Source organism: Hippopotamus amphibius, chromosome 7, assembly GCF_030028045.1.
Source record: "Hippopotamus amphibius kiboko isolate mHipAmp2 chromosome 7, mHipAmp2.hap2, whole genome shotgun sequence".
NCBI classification, from domain to species: domain Eukaryota; kingdom Metazoa; phylum Chordata; class Mammalia; order Artiodactyla; family Hippopotamidae; genus Hippopotamus; species Hippopotamus amphibius.
In genome coordinates, this window is record NC_080192.1 from 118,326,663 (window position 1) to 118,336,453 (window position 9,791).

General features: G+C 46.9%; 1 non-coding gene across 1 annotated transcript; it reads right to left on the reverse strand.

The window, feature by feature from the left end:
• Nucleotides 1–960: 960 nt before the first annotated feature.
• TRNAR-CCU (transfer RNA arginine (anticodon CCU)) lies at nt 961–1,033 on the reverse strand. The gene has a single exon. It is a non-coding gene; the product is annotated as a tRNA-Arg (tRNA).
• Between the last annotated feature and the right edge of the window lie 8,758 nt (nt 1,034–9,791).

Consider the following 9,791-nt stretch of genomic DNA (forward strand, 5'->3'; position numbering starts at 1 on the left):
ATAAACCCAATATAGAGATGCCTAATTCTTTTCATTCAAGCGTCTTCCAGAAACCTGAGAACTTTCAACACTGGCAACCCAAATTGATGATTCTGCCTCTTACAGAAGAAAATCAGTAAACATTAGCTCCTCAGAGGCAGACAAGTTACAGGAACCACAAGTTCCACAGTGTTTCATAATCTTATGACAGATACCACCCAAATTCTGGAGGAGGAATCTTTTCTTACCAGGGTCCCACTGGCCAGTCCCAAAGTTGGTTTTGTCTCCCTCTCTTGATTTTGTCACTTTTTTCATATGATTTGTTTGCCCTTTTGCCTGTTGTGAGCTTGGCCATCCCCTGGTTTGGTAGGTTCCCAGCGCTTCAGAACGAGCCCATGTCCATGAAAAGCCCTGGGAGACCTCCTGACCCGGCCACTAACTATTGGACCTCAGCTTCAGCAATAACACGTCAGGCTGAAGGTTTATTTCTCTGGAATATTTTTAAAGCCTGTGGCTCAGCCTTCTCTGCTCGTCTGAGAGAAGTATCTTTGAGTCTCCTTAGGGAGACACCGCTCCCACCATCAACTCTGGGATTTAGGGTCTGTCCTGGGCCACAGAAGAGCCCTCAGACCTACTCCTGCCTCAGGTAAGTCCTCATGTATTGGCTGGGCCCCATGTTCTGAGCTGAGTATGCTGTCCTCAAGGCAGTTGTATTAGAAGTAGAGGTGCAGGGAACGTGATGTTGGGGCAATGGTGGAGAAAGTTGGGCTGTTCTGGGCATGTAGAGAAGGATATAACTTGGACTTGAGAGTGAAGGGACAAGTCATGAAACTGACTCTGTAGCTCCATCATCTTTATTTATTTATTTGTGGCTCGATCATCATTTATTTATTTATTTGGCTGTGCTGGGTCTTAGTTGCGGCATGCGGGATCTTCATTGCCGTGTGCAGGACCTTTTTAGTTGCGGCATGTGGGATCTAGTTCCCTGGCCAGGGATCGAACCCGGGGCCTCTGCATTAGGAGTGTGGAGTCTTAACCACTGGACCACCAGGGAAGTCCTTCGATCATCTTTATACATCACAGGAATCAGGAGGTTGGCAAGGCAGGGAAAATGTACCGGATTTGATAGCTGAGATAGCTCAGGCTTAGAGGGGTTAGGTGATTTGCCCGACACTGCATCGCACTGGAATCAAGACTGGAGTCCAGATCCTCTGACTCCTGGTCCAGTGCTCACTCCTTTCACCCAAGGTCCCGCTCCCCCTGGGTTTGCTCTGGTGATGCAGCATGTAGGACTCAGCACATTAGTGGGGCACTTAGAGACTTGGTTTGGTCACCACCTCAACACCTGATGTGGTCACACTCTATAGGTTCTAAAGCCTTCAAGTTTGGGGTGATGGGGTAGGATAGGAAAGGGGAGGAGAAGAAGGAGGAGGAGTTGGGGGACCTGTCATCACTTGGCTTGGGGTGGGGGAGGTTTGAGCTCAGAATTCTAGCTCATGTGCCAGAGGATGTGTGACTCACAGAGAACTGGGATGGGGATGTAGAGAAGAACCAGACAGATCCTCACTGTGCCTCCAGCAGGCCTGTATGTTAGGGAGGATACACAAGATGTGGAAGAGCCTCTCTCTGCTCACAGAACCTCTTCTGAAGTGGAATTGGCAGTTCTGGAAATTCCTTCCCAGAGTAGATCCAGCTGTGTAGAGCCTACTGGATGGCTGTGTCCAGGAGGTGACAGAGCCATCCCTGGGCAGTGACATGAATTTGGCCTGGGGAAGGGAACCCAGGGCAGGTGGAGATTAAACCATCCTTTCCCTTCACACATCTACTTCCCTGTTGATTGACTTTCCTCCTGACCCACATCCCTCCTTTCTGTCGCCAAATCAGTGGTGAGGACTGTGTCACGTGAACAATAGTCACAGAGGACCACAGGCAGTTTTCAGGGTGTGCATTCATGTCCTTTCCTGTTATTAGGGAAAATGAAGCTTCCTTGAGATTCAACTCACCACGTTTCTTGCTCTTGCTTTCTTTCTCTTGAAGCACGGGGCCATCTGGGTTCATTTCCATTGTAATAGAAACACAGAAGCCACCTCTTTAAGAAAATCAACACCACGGATGTGATGACAACGGCAGCTGATGCTGAGGCTCAGAGCTGGGGAGGCCACAGGACTGATGTAGCCTGAAGAGGACGCATCCACGGAGGGCCGTCCCCTCCCAGCATCCACCTCCCAGTGTGGGATCCTGGAACGGTAATGGAGAAAAGGGTGAAATCTGACTGATGTCTGGAGTGTAGCTGATGGCAGGGTACCAGTGTTAATTTCTTAACTTTGACGAATGCAGCGTGGTGGGGAAAGATGTTACCATTAGCGGACACTGGGCGAAGGGTATATGGGAACTGTCGGCACCACATTTGCAACTTTTCTGTAAATCTAAATTTATTCCAAAATCAAAAGTTTATTAAAAAGGAAAAGTCCCTTCCAAGCCTGAGATAACCTCTGCTTGTTATGGTTCAGAAAATGAAGCCAGGTTTTCAACGTCAAAACAAATGCTGTCCCACTGGTGTTCTCTCTTCCGCCCTGTGAAGTGTGCTTAGTACAGTGTCACGTTCTCCTGTCATTTTCTTTTAGATCAGATGGAACCAAGGACTCCTAAAATGGGCCTGCAGATTCTCCCAGAAGCATGCAGGTGGGTCAGACGGCTTTACAAAATGGTGTCTCTCTTTCTTCTAGAAAGAGAAACTTTGTTTAATGGTCACACACACTGCTGTGCTCCCACCCTAACTGCCCTGCAGTGACTGGAGTCAGAGTTTGAAATTCATCGGCCGAGTCTTAGGTGCACTCCCAGGACTGATGTTTGCCTAAGGATACAGTCGTTGGACCTGCCAGCCAGGCTGTGCGGCTGGATCGTTTTCTAAATGGCTTCTGGCCTTGTGTCTTAGGATCTGAGAAGAACCCCTTCTTCCTAAGAGAACATTCCCACCATCAAGAACATTGGGGAGGCAGAGAGGGCTGAAGTGGGCCATCAGAGTGAGGAAGGGGCCAGCATGGGAGTGAGAAACCTTGACAAACGTTTTCATCTCTGCAGAGGAGTCAGATTTCTCCAAATCTGTGGTTCCTCCAACTCCACAGGAATTGTATCACTCTGCAGTGTTCCCAGGCAATTATTCCTCCTCCCAAAGCTGAGCCTCCCCTTTCAGGATCCAGTCAAGCGACCACAAATCAAAGATAGCTTGGACTCATTCCACTAATAGCATGGAAAGCCATTAGCTGAAGTTGTTTGAAAAGGGAAGTGGCTCAGATATCTCTGGTCTCACAAGAAAAGCTTCTGTAATGTCAGATTATGGTTACCAAATGGTTCAGGGACTGAGGCATCGTGTTTCTCATAACGAGAGGTTATTTATTGCACCACTGAACCAACACACTCTCCCTTGCTCACTTGCACAAGATAAGATGAAGAGTCTTTTCAAGTTGAATTAAGTTTAAAAGGAAAAGCAACACACATGCTCCCAGCTAATGCTTGGGCTTAGCTCTGGTTGTGTAGGGGGGGAGTGTAGAAGGCTCCCTCTGTGGGTGGCCCTGGGGGGCTCTGCAAGGCCCTCTTTGCCCCAGTCTCTAATACTTGCAGTTGAACTCATGGGGAATCACTCCTTTAGGTTAGGGCTCTGTTTCCAAGAGTCTTTGTCACAATGTTAAGAATCTGGGCTCTTCACCATCATTACCCTAACAGCCCCACCCTTTCTTTGGGGAACTATTTCTCCCAGTCCCCCTTCCCTGCAGTTCTCAGGGACTGCCAATTCCAGAACCCCACGCTCCTGGACAGGATACCCATCCTTTGGACCACAGTGATTTGTTCAGGGATGGGTGCATGACAAAATCTGAGCCAACTGGAGGCCTTTCCTTGAACTGTTCTAAGAGCTAGCAGTGAAGTCATCTTCACTCAGGGAGGTTGGAGGGATGTTTGGGAATCTAGAGCTCCCCAGGCTATGCTTTCAGTCACACAGAGAAAACCCATCTGCACTGGAGGGAATACAGCCAAGTAGAGGTAAGGAGAGAGGGGAGGCAGAGAGAGAGGGGTCTTCATGGCCTTGATGCCCAACTCCAGGCACTGAGAGCCCAGACTTGGGTTTGGTTGCTCCGGGACCTTTCCAATGAAGCCCCATTTTAATTACGCTTGCTCGTACTGGGCTTCTACCACTCTCAAGAAAGAATATTCTGACTAACGCTGTCATCCGTGTGCCCATCCTCTAAGGCTTTCCGTAAACACCATTCATGCACAGGCAAGAGGAGACTGCCTGCTGGCCTGGCTTTGCTGGCGTTAGCGTCCCTGAGGGCAACTCCAGAGGTGGGCTTCGAGATATCGGGGGCCCCAGCTGGTCAGGATGGAAGGGAGATAAAGATGAAAACACCTTCACTCCACAGATGCTGGTCAGGATGGAAGGGAGATAAAGATGAAAACACCTTCACTCCACAGATGCAAAAGCAGAGGGCGGAAGTGTGGGCTGTTCTTCCTGGGGTTTCATCCCTTTTGCTCGTTGGGTTTTCTGGTAAGATTCTTTTGAAGAAAGGACTCTGCAGCTAGAGTAGCTCTACTTTCACCAGCTTAGAAGGTCTCTACCTGCCTCTCCAGGGCTAATGTTCTTTATGATTTCACTGTCTTAGTCACCTGGCCTGGGCATGATTCCCGTTGGAGGACTAAGAGCTTGCTGTGTTCACGGGCGGGGCAGGCCGGGGGGCCCAGGGGACGGGGAGGGAGGTGGTCCCGTGGGTGGACACAGGCCTGAACGCCCCCCCCCCAGGCCCCCCCAGCGGCCTCCATTTCAGTCTCAGCTCTGCAGCCCCCACTGAGACAAGCCTGGAGTCAGTCAGTCTTGTGGAGTTTCCGCCTCAGCTGGCCATTCTCCTCCTTGGATGCTCCGTCCCAGTCAGGAGGGTATGTGTGGGCGTTCAGGGTGGTCTGTGATTCCAGACTCCTGGAACGACCCGGTGGGAAGGCGGCCGCTGGCCCAGCCCAGGTGCTCTGAGGCCCCCGCAAGCTAGAGGGCCTGCTGTGAGTGTGGCAGGATGTCAGGCCAGATAGGGAGGCGAGAGGACAGAGGGAAGCACGTGGGGTGGAGAAGAATAAACTCCTTCATGGCTCTGAAGCCTCGCCGAGACTGCTTTTCAATTATAAATAATCCCAGGATTTGTTCAAAGCTCCACGACAGCCCCGAGTGCCCTACAGCTGGGCAGAGCAGCCCACGTGACTTTTCAGATCTCAGGGGTGTGACAACCTTGCTTATGGCTTTTGCAGTGATGCGGGGCAGGGGGTCTGAGAGACATTTATTGAACTGAAATCGAAGTTCCCACCCCATATGTTTACTGAGTTTTTGTGCAGCTATGTTAAAGAACGCTGTGCTTGCAGTGGAGAACTTTTATTTATCTTTAATTTATTTTTCATTAATTAATTTATTTATGGCTGCATATGGTCTCCATTGCTGTGTGCGGGCTTTCTCTAGTTGCCACGAGTGGGGGCTACTCTTTGTTGCAGTGCATTGGGCTTCTCATTGCGGTGGCTTCTCTAGTTGCAGAGAACAGGCTCTAGGCATGCAGGCTCAGTAGTTGTGGCGTACCAGCTTAGCTGTTCCACGGCATGTGGGAGCTTCCTGGACCAGAGAGTGAACCCATTTCCCTGCATTGGCAGGCAGAGTTTTAACCACTGCACCACCAGGGAAGTTCCAGAGAACTTTTAATTTGTACAGCTAATCGTTATTGAACACCTGCTGTGTACCTATATACCCATTCTGAGCTAAGCATTGGGGTGGATGGGGAGGCATAGAAAAATATGTCCTTGTTCCTGAGTGGGGGAAGCAAAGACAAGGGCAAGGAAATGTGCTGGAATCCTGGCCTTGCTCAGATGCTCTAGGATGGGTTTGGGAGCAGTGAGGAAGACCTGGAGGGGCTGTTGCATATGAACTGGTCCTTTTTTTTTTCTGGTTGTGCCGGCGGCTTGCAGGATCTTAGTTCGCCAACCAGCGATCAAAACTGGGCCCCCTGAAGTGAAAGCACTGAGTCCTAACCCTAACCGAGCCCTGGACCACCAGGGAATTCCCTTCAACTGGTTTTTGCAAGAGCATAAGGAGAACTGGGCAGGAGGACTGAATTCTGAATCCTAAAGTCCAGCATGAAGGAGCCGATGGACAGAAAGAGCCTGACCAACGCGAAGGTCTGGTGGGAGGGCTGCGTGGGAGAGGTGCGATCCAGGCAGGGCCAGAGGGTCAGGGATGGAGTCTGAAGCTGTCCCCACAGCACAGAAGCCAGAGGCTGTGAGCTTGTTTGTAAACCCTGTGACTGGTGGTGGCTGGAAAGGACATTCCCCAAAGAAAGCGTGAGCAGCCTGAAAGCTGGGAGAGGGTGTGGTGGTCCCTGGGGATGGGGAGGCCCTTTCCCCTTCTACGCAACCACAGTCCCAATTGGCTTTGCCACTGCACGCTAGTCATGGCCTGGGCCAAAGTGTTTTGAAAGAATACTTTTCAGGCAACATCAAGAAATCCCAGAAAACATATCATTCGAAGAAAATGTCCTTCTAGGGTTTTAATGAAAGTGGAGAGAAGGCAGGGTGGAGTTCAAAATCATGTTTCCACCCAAAGCAAGGAAATGGTACATGGTGTCCTTTCAAACGTTGCTGTGTTTTGGGAGCGACTTGGGCTCTAGGGATGTAGGGGAGGGTAAAATTAATCTCACTGTAATTTGAGGAAAAGTGTCCATGTTTTCCTTATTCCCTGTAGAAGCGAAAACAAGATGTGTGTGTGTGGGGTTGGCTGGACTATCAGATGACATAGCATTTGATAAGAGACTCTTGTTGTATGTGTTATTCAATCAGTTTCCTTGGAAAGAAATTGTTAAATATTTCAAAATCAGCATTTCTAAGCCTCACAGCAAGGATTTTACCAGAACAACAGGAAAAGACGTCACATCTTTCCCAATTCAGTCCCCCTGGCATTCTATTCTTTTCCCTACTGTTGTTTCTTCATAGAAAAGAAGACATTTGCCCAAGGGAGGAAGATTCAGGACACTTCATCAGGACTCCCCATTCTCCCCTCAATCCCACCTCGAACAGTTCATTTCCCCAACTTTTTTTTAAAGTATCCGTTTTATTTTTATTTATTTAAAAAAATTTTATTGGAATATAGTCGATTTACAATGTTGTATTCGTTTCTGCTGTACAGCAAAGTGAATCAGTTATACACATACATATATCCACTCTTTTTTAAGATTCTTTTCCCATATTGGTCATTATAGAGTATTGAGAAGAGTTCCCTGTGCTATACAGCATTTCCCAAACTTTTAAAGACATTATGGACTTACGAGAAGCTGAACATTTCCAACATTCTGTTGAAAGTCCCCAGGTGCCCAAGGCTGGTGGGACACAATTGGTGGTATAAAATCTTGCCTGGCTGTTGAATGTGTGGGAGTGATGCCTAGCGGGGGAATCCAGGATGGTGGGAATGTGGCCAAGATATGCAGAGCTGCAGAGAATGCTGGGAGCTTGGCTCCACTGCCCTTGAACCCTGGAGACAAGGCTGGCTCTGGGAACCCAGGGATCACCGTGGGAGGGAGTGGGCTCCAGAGAACCTGGACAAGGACAGATCTGGAGATGTGGGTCCCTCTGGATTTAGCATGTTTCAGTAAACCATCTGCTCACTGCTTAAGATCTGAAGATGGCTGAAGCTCCTCCCATCCTACCCTTCCCTTTTCATTTCCTAAGCAAGATGTCACTTCATCTCTCTGAGCCTCATCTTCCTTGTCTGATGGAGGGATTGAGCTAGATAATCTCTAGGGTCTTTTCAACACTAACCTCCTGTGCAGGGCTGGCTATCGAATTTGTTGGGGCCCGAGTGCAAAGTGAAAATGCAAGACCCTTGTTCAAAAATCAGGGGGAAAGTGCCCTTAAAGATCCTAAAATATAAAGCTTTTTCCTTTCTCCTGTGTTCTCTCTCTTTTGACTTATGGTGCTTTTTTATTTACTAGTTAATGTTTTTCTAAGTAAAGAAAAATTAAAATTTAATATTATTTGCCTGAATTTTACTATTCATCCTTATATTGTGCAATGCCTGTTTTAAATTATTAAATATAAGAGCATTTAACTTATATGCACAATCACTGAAATTACACAATTCATACTTTGTAGCTCATACATGCAGATATGTTTTGTCTTTACCAGAATAGTAGAAACACTGCACACAACAAACTCAGCTCTTTTCTCTTTACTTCTTGATATGCACACATTCTACCTACACTATCAGCTTCCTGATGAGTAAGAAGGGACTGAAAGGAAAATAACTACGGAAGTGTCTTATCTCTCCCCTTCCTTCCACATCATCACTTTCAGTGTAAGTGGTGGACTAACACAGGAAAGTAAATGAGTAAGAAAACAAAAAGCTGATACAGGAAAATATCACCTGCTTCTATAAAAAGAAATAAAAAAGGAATGACCATAACATCTTGTAATGGACAAAGATATTGTAAGAAGAAAGAAGGAAAGGAACAGGAAAAACAAATATCAAATGAAGTACAAGCTCCAGAAAAACGCTGCAGTCTAGCTGATAAAATTATGACATTAAAACAACATTACACACCCATTAGAATGGCCAAAATTCGAAACACTGACAAGCACAGAATGCTGACCAGGATGTGGAGCAACAGGAACTCTCATTCATTGCTCATGGGAATGCAAAATGGTACAGCCACTTTTTTTTTTTATTTATTGAAGTATAGTTGATTTACAATGTTGTGCTAATTTCTGCTCTGCAGCAAAGTGACTCAGTTAGGTACAGCCACTTGGAAGACAGTGTGGCAGTTTCACATGATTCAGCAATTGTGCTCCTTGGTATTTACCCAAGTGAGTTGAAAACTTATGTCCACACAAAAATCTGCGCACTGATGTTTATAGAAGATTTTTTTTTATAATTGCCAAAACTTGGAAGCAACCAAGACGTCCTTTAGTAGGTGAATAGATAAACTGTGGTACATCCCAACAATGGAATATTATTTTGTGCTAAAAGGAAATGGACTATTAAGCTATGAAAAGATTTAGAGGAACCTTAAATGCATATTATTACTAAGTGAAAGAAGTCGATCTGAAAAGTCTACGTATTGTATGATTCCAACTATGACGTTCTGGAAAAGGCAGTATTATGGTGATGGTAAAAAAAAAGATCTGTGGTTGCCAGGGGCTAGTGAGGAGGGAGGGGTGAATAGATGGAGCACAGTGGATTTCTAGGGTGGTGGAACTATTCTGTATGATATCACTATGGTGGATATATGCCATCATTCATTTGTCAAAACCCACAGAACGTTCCACACCAACAGGGAACCCTAATGTGAACTAAGGACGATGAGTGATAATGATGGGTCAGTGTAGGTTCCTCAGCTGTAACCACTGTGCCACTCTGGTGGTTGATGTTGACAGTGGGGGAGGATAAGCATGTTTGGGGACAGGGTGAACCCTCTGTACTTTCCACTCAATTTTGCTATGGGCCTAAAACTTCTCTAAGAAAACAGAGTCTATTTTTAAAAATTATGACAAAACATTTTGGAATTAATTTCAAAAGTAATCAAGAGCCCAAGGTAGAGATACAAAAGATCCGGGGAGATATGTCGCAATGACAAAAGTTGCTGAACCGTAAACAGGTATAATATAAATGGCCAAATAAAACTCATGGGAAGTTAGAGCCTTTACTGGGTTTTTGAGATGGAGGCTGGTTGCCAAGTCCCCATAAACGAGGACCCTGGGTCAGCTTTCTGGTGGTAGGGAAGGTCCAGGGGAGGAAGAATATT